We start from the raw sequence: 22,336 nt of genomic DNA, 5'->3' as shown, positions 1-22,336 counted from the left end.
ATAAGAAGGTGTGATATATTTTGTCAAGCAAGGCGAAGTTGAAACTCTTCACTTCATTTTAAAAGAGGAAATACCGAAAATCCCTAAATGTCAAAGCGTTGGTCGTTGGGGGATAACGATAACGTTTCAGGGAATTAAAACGAAGAATGCAAACTTGGGATAAAGCACTTCATCATTTTAACTTAACAAGTTTGTAATTAAGAGCCACAACAATGGTAATAGAGACTGTTTATAGGGCCTTAAATAACACAATGTAAACAAAACGAGCGGATTCCCATTCATCTTTAAAGATTCCACACTAGTAGAGGCACAAAGCAGAGGACAGGGTCAAGGGTCCTATTATAACCATTTAACCGGTGCCCCTCGCACACAGAACTGAATTCGCCCTTTGCCACCGGGGCACGAGGAAGTGGTCTATTTCTCTGTACGCGGGGCGGTAGCATGGGACCGAAGGACAAGAGACCTTTCTGCAACAAAAAAAAGAAGAAAATAAAGGGAATTGTGAAGTCCAAACGATATTATGAATGGAAACGAGCAAGCGGGTTCTTTCAAGTTCTTTTAATTGAAAGAATTTTCACAGCAATCGGTCAGTGCGAAATATTTCCACTTCTATAAACACTTCATAAAAAACAGTGATTACAGAGAAGTAATGTCAGAGTCAATGGTTCACCATAGAATCTATGTTTCTACAAAAGTACCAAAATCATTCCAGGCCCGTGTTTAATCTTAAAGGTGATTTTAGTGTCGAAGAAATTTAAAATCAATTGGAAATTCTACCTGAAATAAAAACCCAACTGGTTAGTTTAACGTGGCCGGTTTATTGTTTCGGTTATCTTATTAAATAATTTACTCTAAAATAAATCCAGCAGCAACGTGTCTTTCAAAGAAAAGTCTAACATAACTAAACTGTTTTTATAAATGTGTATTCAAAAAATTCGGATTTACCATTGCGAAATATTTTTATTTGCAATAAAGTGATGGACATTTTATAAAGGGTAAAATAAAGTAAATATTAATACAAATCTTTGCTGAAAAAATCTATTTGTTTATAATAAATACTGCTTAAAATATTATTTAAAGTTTTAGGGCTATGCATTGCAACACAATGCAATCAAACATCTGATTCTCGATGATAAGATGCACAGGCAAAAAATCTCAACTGTTCTAAATCTTAGGCATGAGATTAAATCTCGGGGTTGTCTACTTAAAACATGCTTTCAGCGCCTTTCAGTTCATGGCGAACGTGAACATCTTTCCACCTTTAAATGTGTAATCTTAAAGTCCACGATGGCCGTAGACAGATGACAACTTCTGGGACCATTCGCGACCCACCTTGCTGGTTAAAAAAAAAATTGGAATCGGAAGGATTAGCAGAGCGGACAACATATGGTAGGGAAACAACAGAGAATTGTTTAACGGTTTAAATCCCAATGTCCATGTTCCGAGATGTTAAATATTCAAAAGCGCCGGACCTTGCTTTTTGTGTTGGGTCTGTCTGACTTGCAGGCAATGTGACATTAATGTACATCTATCTGTACGGCTCCCCGTGTGGGAATCTTATAATATGGTGAGTTTGCAAAAGTACAGTGCTTAAAAAAAATTATTCTGTAAGTGCTCTCGGGTTTTTTTTTTGTATTTTGAATAAGTTTGAGCCTCTCCCAGCCACACACCCACAATCGACCAAACGAGTCTTGGCAAAGTGTTAAAAACATTTGCTTTCTGATGGATAATCTTCAGGTCCCAAAACCGCTCGGACTCTATGACTAGCACAGGCCCGACGATAACAAGGTAAAGCCACAGATACACGTTCTCGCGTACAACCCATGCAGCCAAATATTTAATATTAACGCTTTCTAATGTATACAGTACAACTCCGGCTCACCAACACGAGGGGCTCGGAATATTCGCACATGCAGATAGACCTCCAATAATCCCCATGTCTTTGTAAGCCCCACATAGAATCAAAAGTCACGGACAGAGGGGCGCTCCCAAGGCTTGCGTTTCGGGGAAATTATCCAGAAGCCGTGCGGGTTGAAGAAATGTTTTCGACTGCATTTTCCCCTGTGCACGTTTTAAATATGCGTTTGTGTACAATTATATTCAGCCTCGTCTGAGCAGCGCGGAATCAGGCTGCTCGCTGTGGTCTTAGCGAGTTGGAATTTACACCATGTCCCTATAAGGGGATATATATTTCGAAAAAATAAAAGTGATAAGATTCGAGTTTATTTTCAATTAGAACCCCCTGTGCCTTACAACGTTACACGGCGTACGTACGTTTCACGTTGGTTCAACATCCCCTTTGAAGTGTTGGACTCCCCGGTTTATGTTTAAAGCATTAAATATTGAAATGTATTTAATATATATTGTATATATTCTCGCCGGTCGCCGTTGCAATCGGCGCACGAGGTGGTTTGGAATAAGTGCGCAGAATTGAGGGGAGAGGCAAGTGGTTGGTGCACTTTGTAGGTGACGTATGGACGACGTGGGTAGGTTTTGCCCCCCAAGTGACACATCCAGAAATGCCTGTGTGACATCTCCTGTCCTTCCTCGATGTTCATCATTCTCTCGCCAACCCTGTTTCCGAACAGGAGCCCGTGGAGAGATCGAGGGAGAGAGGGAGAGAAAGAGAAAGAGAAGGTGTGTGTGTGAGACAGAGGGAGAGGGAGGAGAGGGAGAGAGAGAGGGGGGGACGAGCAGAAAAAAGGGTGAGAAGACTCCCTCTGAAGTAGCGCACCTCCCCCTCCGAGAGAAGGACGGAACGGTCGACAACCACACGCCGCAGACTGGATTGGAATGTAAGGAGACGGCAGCCCAAGGTAACTGAAGCTCCCCTGTAACGTGGCGAGAGAATCCAAAACGCGCAACACACACACCCCACACACACGCACATATATATACCCCCCCCCACACACACACATACATACACCCACACAGCCACCCACCCACACACACACGCACATACTCACACACACACACACACACACACACACACACACACACACACACACACACAGACACACACACACACACACACACATATACCCACACACACACAAACACATACACCCACACACACACACCCGCACACACACCCATACACACAGCACACCCACACTCACACACACATACACTCACACACACCCACACACACACTCACAAACACACACACACACACAAAGCACACACATACACACACACAAACACACACCCACAACTACACACAAACACACACACACACACACAAACACTCTCACGCTCACACACACACACACACACACACACACACACACACACACACACACACACGCACAGTTAATTGGACCTGCGACGAGTCGAGTGAAAATGGTCAGATTGCAGATTCACCCACGCCCGAGAACCTGGTTGGAACTAAGATCATTTAAACCGCCCCCCAAAAAATCCATTTAAAATGTTCCTCTAATTTACTAAACTTGTTTTTCTCCGAAGGAACAGCGCACCTGATGTAAGCGTGTCCAATTAACCGCGGTTTGTTTTAATATCGTGGAATATTATACAAAAAATCTACGCGTTTTCACTCCCAGACCGGACATAAATCATTTTGTTCGGCGGAGTGTGCGGAACGCCTTGATGTCCGAATTTATTGAAACGCTGCTAAAAATGAAGTCTTTGGTTTGGAGGGCGGACAATGGGCTCCCCCGATGAGATGGGAACAAAGAATTTGGATGTTGTTGAGTTTCAGGACACGTTCGCCCGCTTCGGTGGCGAAGGCAAGAGAGGGAAAAAAATATGCAATTGAGCAGCCCGACCGCTCCTCCAATCCAGCGTGTGAGAAACTGTCGGTGCTAAAGTTGGTTTGGCGTGGTTATTTCAGGAGCAATGAAGCAGATGTAATTCAATAGGAAGCGCGGGATTGGTGATAAGCGAACTGCGCAAGTCGGACTCTGAAACTAATTGGGAAAAATTAACTCTCAGGAAACTTATTGTCTTAGGAATTGTTGGAAACTAAAATATACAAAGGAAGAATTTGCTGGCATTGAATATAATTACATATTATTTTAGTATTAACCTGGTTTTCATTATTTTTTATTTACATTATATACATAATTTCCCGCGAAATATAATTAGCATGATTTAAAAGTCCCTTTTATCCAACATAAGACTTATAACGTTGGATCTTATTGGCCTATTTACAATTTATTGGATTTTCAAGCGAATTTACATTTAAAAGAAAATATAAAGGATCTAAATCAAGGATTAATTTCGCAATGTAAGTCAGAATATATATATATATTCGCAATGTAAGTCAGAATATATATATATGTATATATATATATATTCTGATATATATATATTCTGACTTACATTGCGAATATATATATATTCTGACTCACATTGCGAAATTAATCCTTGATTTAGATTCTATATATATATATATATGTGTGTGTGTGTGTGTGTGTATTATATATATGATAGATAGATAGACTGACATAGATAGATCGATAGATGGATAGACAGAGAGTCAGAGAGATAGGTGCACAGATGGATACAGAAATCGATAGAGATATAAAAGATACGTTGATAGATAGAGATATAAAAAGAGATAGGTTGGTAGGGTTGGGGGAGGGGAGAGTAAGAGGGAGAAAGAGGGGCGGGGAGGCGGAGAAAACGAGCGAGCGAGAGGGAGAGAGAGAGAGAGAGGTGCTGAAATGAGCAGAGACTGTGGGAATGGCGGGTGATAATGAACTTGAGCTGTCGCCTATCAGATTGATAGTCTCTCCTGCTGTCAAGTTCATGCATCGGTCTCTTCCCCGCTGGTCCTGCCCGTTTGTGGACCACGGGAGGCGGCAACCTTGCGCCCTGGCAACACACCGCAGACGAGGGCGAGAGACTTTTGTCTTCCCATTCAGGCTGTGCGGGGTCCAGACCCCTCATCACATTACAAAGTACAAGTAAACACAAAATAAAAAACGTTTACAAGAGGGTTCGATTTCCTCTCTCGCCACAGCTGAGATTTTATTAAACTTATTGAGTTACAAGACCCAGGAAGTAAGACATTGACATTAACTAAGCAATTTATACCGTCGGGTTCCACAAACACATGAAACATCCCGCATTTGATTTCGCAGTGGAACACATTGTAATCACATTTTGTGAAAAAGGTGGTGATTTGTAAATGTTCGCTTTGCAAAAGAAAAAAAGAAATTGTGTGTAAGGGAGAAGGGAAAATGTGAAATTGTTAAAAACAGGCAGAGAAAATCCGATGCCATTTGTGAAAGCGGTTGCTGAGGTGAATACGTAGACCTGCCCGCGCTGTGTGTGTGTGTGTGTGTGTGTGTGTGTGTTGTAGCGAGCCCGTAGCTGGCTGTTGTGTCGAGAACGTTAGCTGAACTTCAAGGGGGGGGGGGGGGGGATTCCGGGGTGAAATGAGCTGAGAGATGTGATGGGAACAGTAGCTGGCTGAAGGTGAGCGTGAAGGAGACGGCGTTGGTGGGGAGTCATGGGTGCTGCGTTGGGATGGCGGGCGGTTCCAAGCCCCCACCGCTTGGAACAAGACAAGTGGCGGTGGTTCAGTTGTGTGGGTTAGTGCTGGGGCTGACGTCAGCGCCGGGCTGCGCAGGAGGAAGGTTGAGGCTGGAGATTGGAGAGATTTGGAGAGACGCGGCCACAGAGTCTTCAGACGCAGAGCGAGAGGCTGATCTCACGTCGGCGGGTAGGTACATGTCAGGAGGGACGAAGACAGCAGCTCCCCGCCGGTCTCCACCCCCCCCACCCCCCTCCATCCCACTCCCCCACCGCCCACCCCTCTCAGATCGCCGGCATTCGAGATGCAGCCTCCAGCATCCTTCCACGAGTGGGATCGGTATCTTGGGGGCGACCATTTGCCGGCGCAATGCGAGCTGGCACCGAATCCTCGCTGCCGCCGCCGCCGACTCTCCTTCCATCTCGCCGGCTCCTCCGCGCGAAAATCCTCCATGCGCTTTCTGCCTAAAGTTTGAGGGATGAATCAGAGCCCAGGAAGGGGGAGCGACCTCGCATCACGCAGGCAGGTTTAAAGTTAGAGCGGCGACTGTACATGTGTCGGCGTTCTAGGCCGTGGAAGCGGCGTTAAACTTGGTGGGTATTGCATGACCCATCCCGGCTCATTATTCATGGTAACTAGGCTGCCGTGAGGCACCTTTTCATTGTTTCGCTCCCATCCCTCCCTCCCTCCCCTCGTCTCTGACAGGGAGGGGGGGGGGGGAGAAAGGCCACAGTCATCAGCGCTGCTCTATTCTTCTCGTTCACTGCCAAGTGTACGCAGAGGATGGGAAGGTAGTGACTTTCCTTAGCCGGACCTCCTCACCCCCACCCCACTCACTCTCCACGCCCACCCACCATTCACCAGCAGCCCACCCCCCCCCCTCCCCTCCCCTCCCACAAAACATTCTTGTGGCAATTATAAGAAACGGACAGACCTCATGATTACAACTTATCCAACCGTTGATGCCGGCGCCGATGATGCCATCCGTCCTAAGGAATTCCGAAAAGGAAATTCGCATTAGCAAGGCCAATGTATTCCTGGATGGCATTCGGCTGAAGCCAAGTAAATATAGGTACAATTTTATCTATGTGATCGCGGGCCTTGGGGGTAATTGCGATATTGGTTTCGGTTGGATTTAAGGTTTGGAAGGAGTTATTTTGGGATTATTTCACGGTGTGAGTTATATTCTGACCTTACTTGGCTGAGTGTTAATGTTAGTTTGTTCTGTGTTACCCCTCCTTCTCCCCTCTGTTTGTTATATTTTAATTTCAGCTCAATTGTTTGAAGTGGTCTAACCTTTCCTTTGCGTGTTTCTTCTGTTAATACTTCTTTAAAAAAAATATATATATATTGTAATTGCTGATCGAAATCAAATCTTCTATCAATAGAACTTTTCTTCGGCGAACGTTTTTTTTTGGGACCCCATTTGATTTGAACGTATAGAACAATAATTGTAGTTAATTGGAACGGATCAGATACATTGAGAGTTATATCTGCTTACATTTCAGTCAGGTTAGGGCTTTGGGAGTAAACTGGCTCCGTTAGTATCAGCTATAAATAATGGAGAAATGCCACATTATCACAACCCTGACTGGCACCACCATTTTTGAGCCAATTTCTGATAAGCCTCCCTTGTACGTTGTAGTTGCTTTGTGCTGGGAATGCACGCTTTACAGTAATTACAAGAGGAATATTGGAGGGCATTAAAATGCATAGGTTACTCGAGGTTTTACTAAAAATAACTTGTAATAATTATAAAGAAAGTACGTCAGACGTAATGTACGTACACTTGGATCCGTGTTTGCTTCCCAACGTCATTATTGTATTCTGCTGTGAACTGATTATCTCTCGCTTCGTGTGTTTATACATTTGAAACATTCATTGGCGAATTCATACTGTGCGTTGCTTGGAAATAGCAGGGTTTTAATGCAAACTTTTGTTGGGGGGCAAAAGCGAATCCTGATCTCTGCTAAGGGTTGTTGTAAATAAACCTCCCCGGGTAAAGATTTTTTTTGAAATCAGATATAAGTGTTAAGTTGAGGTAGAGTGCAATGTATCTCTTTAAACTATCTGTCCGTCCATTGCATGATTACATGGAATGTGCAACGCGCTCGCAAATCGCTCGGGGGATATTCCTCATCTTTAAACGCACCAACTGCTAAAGACGTATGGATTTTGTGTTAAGATAGAATGCTTAATACCCACCCAGGCTAATTGGAAATAGGGTTTGCTTATAGGAACTGGACCATTTGCAGCAAGCACCGCAACCAGCGCTCTTGGTTCAGATAACATGAGAGGGAGAGCCTGAGTCTGAGTTTCTCCATCCCTAAGAATTAAGTAGCAACAACAATCTGCTTCTACAAAGAAGATGGAACTGAGCAAAATCACCCCGCGCTGCGGTAGTTGGTGTCAATCTTAAGAAGATGTCAATCGTCCTGACATTTAACCCCGTAGAACGCTAATCCCTTTAACACCTGACGTCGTGTAACATGACACAAGTATCCTTTATCAAACAGTTCTTTTTTTGAGGGGCGGGGGCATCTACTTCTACAGACCACATGTGCACAAGGCATAAATATATAATATATATCTGCAACAAAATATGAATAGATGATAAGCAGTATATGCAATAGAATATGAACACGGTTGAGTGTTTATGTATTCCCTCCTTAGAATTGCACCTCCACGCACATATGCAAACATATATATCTGCAAAGATTATGTACCTTCCACACACAAATACCTATACATATAAATGCAGCTTATTACAGCAAGTGTGCGCGCAAACACACACACATACACACACACACACATGCAGATACACACTCACAGAGATACATACGTCTACACACACGTCTACACACATATACACATACGGTATAAGTTATCTGGATTACCATTAAACGATGCACCCACTTTGTCTGGTACATATTTTCATCCTAAATGTAAATTTAAGGGGTTCGCAAAATTTATCAAACAATAACCTTCCATTCATAAAAAAAAAAAATCCAATAAATTTAATTGGTGTAGTGCCTGCCTTTTTGTAGTGTATTTAGTGGCGTGATATTGTCTTTTTAATACTGTTATTAAAGGAGGACTTGCATTTATATAGCGCCTTTAAAGATATCACAAACACCCCAATGCATATTGTAGCCATTGAGGTACTTTTGAAGGGTGTTCACGATGATATTGGACCCAATATTGATTTAATAAAACATCTCGTTACCAGGACAATAAGATGGCCTTGATTTGACAAGGAGTGGGGAGATCAGAGTTTCGTTTTTCTTAAACCAATGTTGCATCATGACTCGATATTTTTTGGAATTGGTTCTACAGTTGGCATGCCGGATTTGGCCCACATAACACTCGCTCGGTGTGTAGCTCTTTTGTGGTCTGAATTTCTTCTAAACCAGTTTGTGTAATGTTGTTTTGACGAGAGCAACATTATAGGAGAGTTATAGTTTATGGCAATCCAAAACGTTAGTACAGTTTCTCCATTTATTTTCTTTGTTCAGTTCACACACTTTACATTTGGACGCTGACACATTTTATTGCTTTATATCGTATTGGCTCTTTTTTTGACATCCGTGTAATTTTAGATTCCAAATAAAAAGAAACCTATATGAAATGATCAAAATTCATGTTGCACGTTCATCATCAGACACAATGCCATTAGAGTCTTTGTGGTAGATTCCATCCAAACGTTGATCTTCACAATTAAAATATATATATTGAATAAGAATATTCTTTATAAGGATAATCATAATGATTTTAATATCCACCTGGTTCTGCTAAAACATTGCACCGAATCGCATAAACAGAGCCAGAGAAAATCAGTCATTTCAAGCAAACATTCGTGTATCTAACCGATTATATTTAAGAGTATTTAGCACCTCACGTGGATATCAAACATTATGAAATGTTGGACTATTCTGAGTTCTTTTAGCATAAAAATCAAAATTGTAAAAACAATTTAGGAAAAAAATCTTTTTTTAAATCACAGTGAAATCTTCTGATATGGAAAAAGTGAATGAAATTCAATTGTTCAACATGAAGCACAAAATAAACATTTTAGGATTAACACTTGATACTGGCAATAGTAGGGGCACTGTTTTCTGTTTGCTAGAAGTTACATTTTATACACAGCAGCTGTAAGCATTGCGGACATTTGATTCATACAACGCCTGGTTTGAATTTGCAAAACAACATCATCATTGTTCGTTTTTATTTTAACTTTTGAGGGAACTTCAATATGAATCTTGTTTCAGACGCTGCCCTGGTCGAAACCTCTGGTCGGTTGAGATGTACGAATTGCTTCAGGAGGTGTTAACTTTGAATGCATTAATTGTTTAACTTGAAGTATCATGGACGAGGTGTTCGCTTTATCTAGGCTAACACATTGATTTTACCATCTGATCTGATGGAATCGCCTTTATTGTTCAGTGGGGCAATTTAGATTTTTTTAAACTTGGGTGGAACAAAGTTGTTTACACAACGGTTTCGATATTTTCGGGGGGAAATGTATCGATGGTGACTGCCTAATTGGTAGCTATCAAATCACCCGATGTAACTGGGTCAGGTGTTGAGATATGTAAAGTTTATATGCCGTCAGTTACCAATTTTTGTAGGGAGGCAATTAAATAACCCCACAATTTAAAGAAATTGTATTATTGGTCTGCTTCAAAAATGCTGAAAAATAAATCTTTTTTTTGTATTTAAATAAAGAGGTCAGGCTGTATTCAATCTAGACAGAAATGACTCCATGACCTGGTTAGGATACACAGGAAGCATCTTTACTGGGATATTCACCTGTAGACATAAGAATCCTTGCCTCGACGTAAGGCAACGGCATCAAAAAGTTGTTGATGTTTCGGTACAAACCATTTCCACCTACCCCTATCATTAAAACAAATTCAAATCGGACAGATCTGTTTTGTTGAACCCAGCCTTGCGTTAAAAGACATCTCAAACAATCCCAGGCGAACGATTTCGGATTTAGACATCGATGGGGCAAATCAGTATAATCGGATTTGAACAGTGGGCGTCATCCACGGAATATATTAAAATATCTCTAGTAATTGTGGCAACCAGATGGAGTCTTTTCAAAAGAAAGCCCAGAATTATTTTGTTCAGATTTTTTTCTTTCCAATAAAATGACCATCAATTATTGTTATTTTGAGATAATTCATATATATATTTCGTGGGGATAATTAAACTGATAATATTGAGGCGTTAACAGTCATGGAGGATACCACTCACACCAGGGAGTTTGTACATATTTTAATTTAAAAGCTTGGTTTCGAAATTCTTCGACTCAAAACAGAAAACTTATTTTTGCAAAACTCCTCAAAATCCAGATTTGAAGGCAGGAGTAGAAAAGTCCTTTTTTTGGAATAAAATTTTGGGTTCAATGATGGAAGAATGGATAAAATGCTGAAAGACCTTGTGCCTTTTAGGGTCTGTACTGTGATGGAGGTGGGTGGTGGGGAGACGACTACTCGATGTCGCTATCTCCCTTCCTCCAAATTAAGCTGAGCACGAACAAATCATTTAGCTGCACTAAATTTAAAATGCATTAATTATTTTGATTCCCATTGTGAATGTTGCGATATTTCCAAGATTTGAGTTAAAACGAAGAGACGCGAAAATGTGATGGAGCGCAGGATTGACGGAAATTTGCTCCATCTTTACACCTGGATGTGTGTATATCTTCTTCTGACCGTAGGATTTCCTATTATAAAGGAATCTAGAATCCCAATCACCAAATTAAACCGAGGCGTTCCTTTAGATTAAATCAGATGCGCAAATGTGCTAAATAGCGATTAAGGGCAATACTGGCAAATGAAAGAGTATCTTTCACTCATTTCCCTGTACATTAAAACACAAAAGACGCTTTGCCTGCCAACTAGCTCACTGGATATAAATGCAACGTTTACATACATCTCTTGTGGAAAAATGCCTATTGGAAATATAGTTACTTATATATTGAGGTTGACAATCTATCAAGTATTATGTTTCAGAAGTTAAATCTGTTTATGCATATATAAAACATGAAACTGTTATTGCGTATCTCATTATATATATTATATATAAATATATATATATTATATATACAATATATACAATAGCTGTTTCATTTTTATATGTGATACACAGATTTAACTTTTGAAATATAAAACTGTATATATATATAAATATATATCAAAAGCTAATATCAAAGATGCATTTGATTTCGAAGTAGCAATTTGATTATTGTCATTCTACACACGCTTCAAACGAATTTCAAAACCCCTTCTACTTTTCCAGTGTTGCCTTAGTACTGGATCTTAAAGTGTCCAAGAACGGGTTCGGCCCGGTTAAGACCGAGACGAGAGATAGAGTTAAGAACGGCTATGACGCAAACTGGATGGTAGTTGCCATTAATCCCTCGCCTGTATTTACACGATTTGACGTTTTGGTGTCGTCAAGACTTGAAATAAAACAAAAATTAAGCGATCCCATTCACTCTATCATTTATCCTGGGTTAACCTCAGTCATCTGATACTGGGCGACATTTTATCAACACGTTAATGTATTTATATTCTGTAACTAAAATCCTGTACATTTGTGGCCTTAATTTTCGAATTATTATTCCATCAGTAAAAATTCCCGCTTCCATCTTTAAACGTCATTTTAACTTCAAAGCAGCGCACAAGAATATCTAATTCTCACGTGAATTAATTTTGAAACAATAACATCTGAATCAGATCTGTCAGAATGCGGAAAATAAAAATGTATTTTTCACACAATATGGTGCAATTAATATTCCCATTTTTATACCAATTTTGGCGATAGTTTCCATGTGATGATTGAAACTGGGATTATTGGCATGGGCAGAAAATACAGGACAAACCGGGGACAGTGTGTTTGGCTATTTAAAAAAAAACTAAAATGTCATACAGTTTATTGTTATTATTAAGATGAAACCTAGAAATGCGCAAATGAGGTGGAATTGAAGGCATTCGATTTTGTTTCCGTTTCTCCCTTAAATAGTGGCCGATGTTGAACAAACAAACCGGGTTCACTTTGTGAAAGAAATGTTCGCCAATTGTCCAGGTTGAAAACGAGTGCCGAGTACATGGATTGTACTGTAGTTTGACGATTTTTATTTTGAGTAAGCTTTTTTTTCCACAGGCGAGCTTTGGGGATTCTGCAGGGAATTCAAAGCGTGTATAATGAGCCTGTTCATTTTTCCAGTAAAGTCCATTTGCAAACCCCATCCTGACATCTCGTGCCGCCATAGCGGGAAGCAATTAAATAAACGGCGGAGATTCGCAGGGAACTTTCATTGCATGGATTATGAAATGTGCGAATAAGTTGTATTTGCAGCAATTAAATAAAAATATATTTACAAATTGGGGGACAAATACAACAATCCAGTGTGATTATAATTCAGCAGCAGTTTGAATCCCAAACCGAAATAATTAACCCACTTCAATATTCAGTGTGTCAAGTAACTATTGTTAGGAATCTGATGTGCTGAATATTTGTTTTCGGACGGATCAGCTAATAAATAGTGAAAAAACTGATTGTGTCAGTGGCTGGATTTAGAGAAAAGACTTCATTTAATATTTAATGGAGGTTTGGGTTTAATTTGAAATCTCCCACCACTGGCCCCTGACTTGGCACGTTTGGCTTGGAATATATTCCTAATGTTGCAAATTGTGGATTTACTCAAGGCAGTCTCACTTGCCACGTTTTGGTCCATTTGGGGGAATCGTTTTAATCGGAAATCCCTTTCGATCCGCGGGTTGAGACACTGAATGGTGACAGATGCAACCTGAATAAAGAGGTGATTCCTCAAACCCAAAAGGCGGGAATCTTTCGAGATTTGAATAAAGCCGGTAGAAAGCAGGGATAGGCTGCCGATGCGGTTTCGTCAGCAACGAAAGACCAATTAGCATGTGAATAGGAGTGGATCTTGTGCGTGGGTGTGTGGCTGTGTGTGTATCTATCTGTGTGTGTGTGTCTGTCAGTGTGTGTGTGTGTGTGTCTGCCTATCTGTGTGTGTATCTATCTGTGTGTGTGTGTTTGTGTCTGTCTGTGTGTGTGTGTACCTATCTCTGTGTGTGTGTGGTGTGTGTATTTATCTGTGTGTGTGTGTGTCTGTCTGTGTGTGTGCGTCGGTCTGTGTGTGTATCTATCTGTGTGTTTGAGAGAGAGAGAGAGAGAGAGAGAGAGAGAGAGAGGGCGTTCAATCTTGGTTGTTGTGGGAGAGTCAGGTCAGATCACGAATTGAATGCAAACCTACTGAGCGAGTCCCGCTCAGAACCTGCAGACATGCAATAACCCGCCGCCCTGCTCGCGAAGGGGAAGGTGCGAGGAGCCGCCACTTGCTCGCTGCTGATATTTTCTCTTCCTTCTTTGATGACAGATGGGGGAAATGAAAAAAAAACACATCTTCTTGACCTCTCTCGCACACCTCGAGACGCGGGGCGGAAGTTGGCTGCTGTCTTTGGTTATCTAGCTGTATGAGTATAACTGATCTATCATAAAGCTAGATAACCGAAAGTAGAATCCACTTCCACAGCTTCGGGGAGAGGAAGAACGGACAAACGATGAGTAGAAACGCCAAGAATCAGAGAAGAAAACTCGCGGTCACAGTCATCAGATCGGCTGGAGACAATACGACTAACACAGGCCGCGAAACGCCGTGAGTAATCTCCCTTTCTATAAAATGAACAAATCTTTCTTTAAAAGTCCCTCCATTCCAGGGACTTATTGTTGATTATTTGTAACGCTAATTATCATGCTATTTGAACTCATTTTTTGAAGTGGGACAGATAGACAGTGAGGGCAGCGAGTTTACGCAGAATAAAATGTGAAACTCCTTTCTTCCCTTTTATCCCATTACATCAAGACTGCCTAGACGCCTTAAAATCTGTTGTGCAAATCTCAGGGTTGTGGGCGATGGTTTAACGCGAGATACAGCCATTCGCCTTAAATAGATTAAACATTCCTTTATTAGATTACGCTCACAAACCCAACCGGCGCGGAATGTGCAGGCTGATTAGCATTCCAGACTTGGAGATTGGGTTTTAGGCTGGCCCCTTTAAGAGGTCAAGTTCTCGATAATTTGGTCACTTTTCAGGCAGCGCCGGCAGCTGCCGACTATTGGTCTCTAGGTATCTAGGAACGGTGAAGCGAAGCAGAAATAACAGCAACTTTTTTTCGCCTTCTTTATTTTCGCGTGGAAAGAGGCGGGGGCTGTCAAGGGGGCTTTGGTTCCCATTTCCAAACGCAGGCAGACCACATCGGGAGCTCTCCATTCAAACGGCACAGTGACATGGTTCTGAATTCTAATGAGGTGTCCACTTTGCGACCAGTCCTCGCTCTGTCTGTCTCACTTTCGCCTTATTTTCCCTACCCCCCCCCCGCCCCGAAACCCACCACCCAAATACCTCCTGATGTATAGCTACTCCATTTTATCCCCCCCCCCCTCCGCCCCATTACAGAAAACAATTCGCCACTTGGAACTAACACACACTGCATACATCTGATAGTCCCACTCTTACTTTAAATTAAAATGGTAAATTGTTGTAAATTAATTTTAAAATCTAATTATAAACCCCCTTGGATTATAAGGCCAAGTACACGATCTTAAAATGATAAATGATTTTAAATAAAAATAAAAGTAAAATAAATATTTACTCAGTGAAATATCAAGATGGGTCGAAAGCACTTTCCTCCTTAAAGATCAAATGCCGCCATGTCGTGAAATTATTTCACGGTGTTTCTACTGAAGATATAGCACAAAACCGAGTTGAAATGGAAATACATTTGCCACCAAGTTACATTTTACAGAGATTTTTCGTTTTGGAAATTCGTAGTCGTTCACAGGATGGCGTGAAGCGCCTTAAATCGAGCATTTTGCCGCGGAGGTTGAACCTCAATCTTGACACAAGCCGGGAGTTTGGGTCCGTTTGGCCCGGTGTTGGCGAGACACCGAGATGTCACTCATACCCAACTATCCCACCTCCGCTGGTCGAAACAGAAAATGACTCTAACTCTTGACAATGATTCGAATTTTCACTCTCTGCTCTCCTGATGGTTTTTTTGTTTTTTTTCCCTCGGATAACACTAACTAAATTTTAACAATTTAAAATTCAATTTTCCAGGTGCACTTATAAATAACCAGACCAATGTCAGGCCCAATGGCAATAGCCAGAAGCACACACGTCGCATTTATAGTTCTGAAGAACTATCTGTAGGGGAAAACAAGTCTTTCCGCTGTGGGACCAGGGCCCCTTGATAAAGGTTTCACGTGCGCCGATGCGTGGAGGCGCACTAAATGTTCACTAGGTTTCGTACCTCGATCAGGACTCGGCCGCCCCTCTCAAACAAACGATCTATAAGTCTTCCCACCCATTTATCCCCACGTTGTTGGATAGGTATAGAGGCTTTCTTGAGGATTATCGTACTTTGAGGCAAGGAAGTTAGTTGTATGACCAGGATTCTCAGGAACACCTTGAAACTCTCTATTGCACAGGTTGGCAGTGTGTTTGTTCAGCCACCTGGCTAGAGGTCGAAAGCGCTTTTACGATTGTCTCTTCAAAGGACAGCGATTGATCTCCAGACAGGGATTTGTTTTTAACATGAAATATGCGCGTTAATGGAAGTGTTTATTTGGAACGTGTCACTGTTATACACACTTTGATTATTCGGATGTGTAGGAAGCAACTGCAGATGCTGGTTTACACCGAAGATAGACACAAAATGCTGGAGTGTAACTCAGCGGAACAGGCAGCATCTCCTGTTGGGGAGAAGGAACGGGGGACGTTTCGGGTCGAGAAGAAGGGTCTCGACCACTCCTCTCCAGAGATGCTGCCTGACCCGCTGAGTTACTCCAGCATTTTGTGTCTATGTTTGATTATTCGGGTAGTTTGTACGTTATAAATGACCAAGATATGACCATAATAATATGGTCCAACTGGTTGTCGGACTTACAACTGAAGATTTGACCTATGGTCCGCCCTCGTGAAATGTTGTTACTATAACGTGCAATTGACATTGGGTCTAGAACGAAATTGCGTTTGAGATCAATATTTTCAAAATCTAATGGTGAATTTGGGACATGAAACGGGGTGCAAGTGTTTTCAAGCGAGAGTTAGAGTTAGATTTAGCACTTAGGGTTAAGGGAATCAAAGGATATGGGGAAAAAACCGGAACGGGGTACTGATTTTGGATGATCAGCCATGATCATATTGAATGGCGGTGCTGGCTCGAAGGGCCGAATGGCCTACTCCTGCATCTATTTTCTATCTTTCTACGTTATTCTCTCGGTTACGTTTGAACTTGAACGTAAATTGGGTTTATACAGAGAATTGGATGTTAGGTTGAGTATCGGGTGAAACAATGAATTCGACGTTAGGCTTGCGCCAAGAGTGGTTATTTACCAAGGATCGATCTGCCCTGTACTAAATGGGTTTCCATTGATATTGGGGTCAACGTGACATTTGTAGCAGAGCTTTACGTGATTAAGTACAGCTTGGCTCTGTGTGGAGTTGCGTATTCTTGACTTGCTTTCATGTTTCCATTGTAAATTTTTGATCAGTCCCGTCTTCCACGAACCTCCCTCCAGTTTCGCGCGGATGTCACTGTGAAACTTGGATGTCGAATGTTTCAGATGTTGACAAAACTCTTGCATTAAACATGTTAGACATTGCCTGGCATATATATATTTTTTACAGAGACTTAGATCTGCACAGTGATAACTGCAATGAAGCCGAAAAAGCTTTATTGGGGGTGGGGATTGTTGGTAATAGAAGGTGTATTCATTGTCTGGCACCGCACCATACAGACTGGAGATGTCCAGTGCTGAAATGATAGCAAAGCACTAAAGCTCAGTTCAGTTTGTATCTTTGGTCAGAGAAACAAAGCTAAGTGTTCAGATAAGCTAGCCGAATCAACGAATAGAGTCATTGAGTCTTACAGCATGGAAACAGGCCCTTCAGTGCAACATGCCCACACAACAAGTCCCATCTACTCTAGCCCCAACTGCCTGCATTTGCTCCATCTATTTAGGAGGAGGGAAGATAAGGGGGGTTGAGGGGGATGGAGTGGGGGGGAGGGGAAGGGGAGAGGAAGGTGGATGGAGGGGGAGGGGAGGAGGGAGGGGGAAGGGAGGGAGGAGGGAGGTGGAGGAGGGGGGGAGGGGGAGGGGAGTGGGGGAGGAGAGGGTAGGGGGGAGGGGGAGAGGATCACTTGGTCTTGTAACCCTCTAAATTTGTCCTATCCATGTACCTGTATAAATGTTTCTTAAACATTGCGATAGTACCTGCCCCAATTACATCCTCCAGCAGCTCATTCCATACACCCACCACCCTTTGTGTGAAAAAGTTACCCCTCAGATTTCTATTAAATCTCTCCCCCCCCTCCCTCACCCTAAAGCTATGTCCTCTGGTTCTTGAATCTGACTGTGGAATGCTGTAACTGGTTTCATAAAGATCCCACTTGTCGGGGGCAGTATTATAATCAGATGAGGAGGGGGATGTTTTACAGCAGGCCTACCACTTTAAATAAAGGAGGAAAGAAATTAACCTACATTAAAAAAGAGTACTGGCGGGAATCGTGAAGTTAGAGTCATAGATTCATACAGCAAGGAAATAGAGCCTTTGGCCCAACTTGTCAATACTGACCAAAATGTCCCATCTAAACTAATCCCATTTGCCCATGTTTGGCCCACATCCCTCTAAACTTTTCCTATCCATGTATCTGCCCAAGTGTCCTTTAAATACTGTTACAGTCCGTGCCTCAAATCTTCTGGCAGCTCGTTCCATATATCCACCACCATCTGAGTGAGAAAGTTGCCCCTCAGTTTCCTATTAAATTTTAACATCAACCTAGTTCTCGATTCCCCTGAAGTTGGATTTAAACAACATGTAAAGGTACAATATTCACAGTGTCTCCCTCCATCCTGACTCTCAGTCTGAAGAAATCTGAACGTCACCTATTTTTTTTCTCCAGAGATGCCGCCTGACCCACTGAGTTACTCCAGCATTTTGTGTCTATCTTTGGTGCATCGGCAGTTCCTTCCTCCATAATATTCATAGTAGACTGTTTGATCTGATAAGGAAAACACTGAGTTATAATATTCTAGATGAGGTGCACCATACAAGATGGTTCTCCTCCTTTCATTGTTGGCAGAGATGCAGGCATTGCATGTGTCCTCAGTTTTTCCACTTCACTCTCCATCTGCTGCTGTGCTTTTAGTCAAATAAGCAAATCCTAGAAATGTATTTTTTTTGCCGTGAGTAAGGTGTTTTTAGTCTAAGTACTTGAAATGAATTGCTGGAACAAAAGATGGATTCATTGATTAATTGTGGTTGGATTTTTGGGAAGATGGAGGGTACTGAGATTGTGCAAGATGCCTTCAAAATGGTGCTGAAATATAAAAATGTTTTAGTTAAGTTAAAATAAATGTGATTGCATTGAACTGCTATCATCATTGCACAGGTATAACATTGGATATTCTTTCTCTACCTGTCTGCAGAGTTTTACTTCTTAATTTTGCTTTATAATATGTAGTAAATGCTTTGATTTCATTTACTACTGAATTCCAATTATTTCTATTTTATAATAGGGTATATTTTGTTAACGTTGCCATTGAATATATGTAAAAAGCATTCAATACTTCAACTGGCTTTTGACATAAGATAGCACTGCTCAGATTAAAAAATGATGTGGTGTATAACCATAAGCAGAGCAGGGATCTTCCAATAACAAAGAAAACTACTGCAAAATGTTGCAGACCCTGCAGTATCTGTGGCAATACAAACAAAGGTATCAGTAAGGGTGTCAAGGTTATGGGGAGAAGGCAGGAGAATGGGGTTGAGAGGGAAAGATGGTTAGGTTCCTAAGTTCCTAAGTGATAGGAGCAGAATTAGGTCATTTGGCCCATCAAGCCAACTCTGCCATTCAATCATGGCTGATCTATCTTTCCCTCTCAACCCCACTCTCCTGCCTTCTCCCCATAATGCATGACATCTGTACTAATCAAGAATTTATCAAACTCTGCCTTAAAAATATTTATTGACGGCCTCCACAACCTTCGGTGGCAATAAATTCCACAGATTCACCACCTTCTGACTGAAAAAAGTCCTCCTTATCTCCTTCCTAAAGGCTCACCCTTTTATTCTGAGGCTATGACCTCTGGTCCTAGACTCTCCCTCTAGTGGTAGCATCCTTTCCTCGTCCACTCTATCCAATTCAGCCACGACTGAATGCCGAAGTAGTCTCAAAGGGTCGAATGACCTACCTCTTCTCCTCTGACTTATGAACTTGTCCCAGGTCCATAACTTTACATCAAAGTACTTTACTCTTCACTTGGTCTGTGGTGGTCAGTGTTGAAAATTATGTTTGTCATCAAAATGTATCTAAGAGAAAAACTAATTGAAACAGGAGTTGGCCAGTTCACGTTTTTTAGTCCACTTAGGGATTTTTCAAGATCTTAGTAAATACTACACCTGAAATCTACTTCCATCTTGATCAACAAATCCATAGATTCACTGGTATCCAAAAATCCATTTTGATAATATTTAGAATATACTTATTAAATGGGCATCCACATCACCAAGGTTAGAGAATTCCAAACATAAAGACTATTGTCTTTTTTTGCATCCTTAAATAATTTTCTTTCACATTTCAATATTTTCTGCCATGACTGACTCTTTGTGCTTCATGACAGTACATTTTTCTCTTATCAATGAATTGAATTAATTCACATATTGGAAATTAATCTACAGGATAGAGAAAAAATGTAACCATCATAAACGAGGTAATAGCTCTTCATCTTAGCTCCAAACCTTCAATGAATGAATACGTTTATTGGCCAAGTATATACACATACAAGGAATGTGCCTTGGTGCTCCGCTCGCAAGTAACAACACGAACATACAGTAAACAATTAAGAATAAAGCATAAAACATTAAAACATTAAGAATGCAACATTACAGTTTAAACATGTGAGTGAAATAAACCAGAGCAAAAAGAGACTACAGACTTTTGGTTATTGAGTAGAGCTACTACTCGCGGAAAAAAGCAGTTTTTATGTCTGGCTGTGGCTGCTTTGACAGTCGGAATCGCCTTCCAGAGGGAAGTGCTTCAAAGAGTTTGTGGCCAGGGTAAAAGGGATCAGAGATGATCTTGCCCGCTCGCTTCCTGGCCCTTGCAGTGTACAAAGGTATTGCAATTGGCAATGTTTGGGGACCCGGTGAATGTGTGAATGCATTGGCAGAAGCGTAATACAAACTCTCGAACCCTCAACTTATGCTCATTCATTTATCCTTGATATTGGGGGTGTTGTCACCAAAGGGCACCAAGAATGGAGGTCCTACCGAAACTTTACCTTGTCTTTTGCCCTTTCCAAAGTGGGATTGAAACTAATTGTCGTATTACGGTTTCTACCCAGCTAAGATCAGCTCCCTGATAGTAGAGGAAGGAACTGCAGATGCTGGTTTGACACAAAATGCTGGAGTAGCTCAGCGGGACAGGCAGCATCTTTGGAGAGGAGGAATGGGTGAGACCCTTCTTCAGACTGATCAGTCCGAAGGAGGGTCTCGACCTGAAACGTCACCCATTCCTTCGCTCCAGAGTTGCTGCCTGTCCCGCTGAGTTACTCCAGCATTTTGTGTCTATCTTCCCTCAGTGTAGACCTGGATGGAATCAAGCACTTCTGTTGTTAGCGATTTGTTAACACATCATCTAGATCCATTGCCCAATATTACACCCATGCTGCTTTCATTTCTATCCTATAAAAACATATATATTAGAATGTTGCTTTCTATTTTGGAATATTGCACTGCTCCCTTGCCATTTCCCCAGGGAAATATTATGTTGAAATTAGTGAGTCATCCTTACCTCCGAGGACATGCTGAAAGATACTGTTCCTCTTTGAGATTCAGATGAGCTGAATCAATTCACATGTTGGAAATTAATCCGAGGGATATAGGAACAATTTAACAAAGTAATAAGCCTTCATCTTGGAACATAGAAAAGTACAGCACAGTTACAGGTGCTTCAGCCCACAGTCCATGCTGAACATGATGCCAAATTAACCCAATCACCTCTGCCTGCACATGATCCACATCCCTTCATTCCCTACATATCCATATCCATATACATATCCATATCCATATACATATACATAATCCATATACATATACATATACACATACATATACATATACATATACATATACATATACATATGTATATATATACATACACACACACACACACATATATACATATCCATGTGAAGATAAGATAAGATAAGATAAGATGAGATGAGATGAGATGAGATGAGATGAGATGAGATGAGATAAGATAAGAAGAAGGGTCTCGACCCGAAACGTCACCCATTCCTTCTCTCCAGAGATGCTGCACGAGTTACTGGGTTACTCCAGCTTTTTGTGTTTATCTTCAGTTTAAACCAGATCTGCAGTTTCTTCCTACACTATGCATATTTAAAAGCCTCTTAAATGTCCACTATCATATCGCCAATTGGGGCAGTGTAAGGGGCAATATTGTCATTGAAGTTCAGCAAACAGCAACAAAAAAACAGGCAAAATATCTACCCTTTATGTGTTTCTTGTGAACTGTCTTGCTGTGTGATATTGCAGCAAGCGGAATACTAATGGGATAATTGGCGAGGGGACTGAATCCTGGGAGATGGGGATGTGCACATTCCAAATACATTTGGGAAGGTGTGAATTCGAGCACCAAGTCTGAACATGTCCTGGATTCACTTAGCTTGGTGTGGCTGGATTAATTAATTTTCCATATTATATGTGGATG

At 41.4% G+C, this 22,336-nt stretch overlaps 1 long non-coding RNA gene across 1 annotated transcript in view; it reads left to right on the top strand.

Annotated features, from left to right (window-relative positions):
- The first annotated feature begins 2,559 nt into the window (after window positions 1-2,559).
- Window positions 2,560-22,336, top strand: part of LOC144608960 (uncharacterized) — a 119,435-nt gene continuing 99,658 nt past the window's right edge. Inside the window, exons 1-2 of the long non-coding RNA XR_013549257.1 lie at window positions 2,560-2,816; window positions 14,070-14,192. This is a non-coding gene — a long non-coding RNA (uncharacterized LOC144608960). The remainder of the gene's footprint in view (window positions 2,817-14,069; window positions 14,193-22,336) is intronic.

This window comes from Rhinoraja longicauda, chromosome 33, assembly GCF_053455715.1.
Source record: "Rhinoraja longicauda isolate Sanriku21f chromosome 33, sRhiLon1.1, whole genome shotgun sequence".
In the NCBI taxonomy this organism is placed as follows: domain Eukaryota; kingdom Metazoa; phylum Chordata; class Chondrichthyes; order Rajiformes; family Arhynchobatidae; genus Rhinoraja; species Rhinoraja longicauda.
This window is presented reverse-complemented; position numbering and strand designations above follow the sequence as displayed.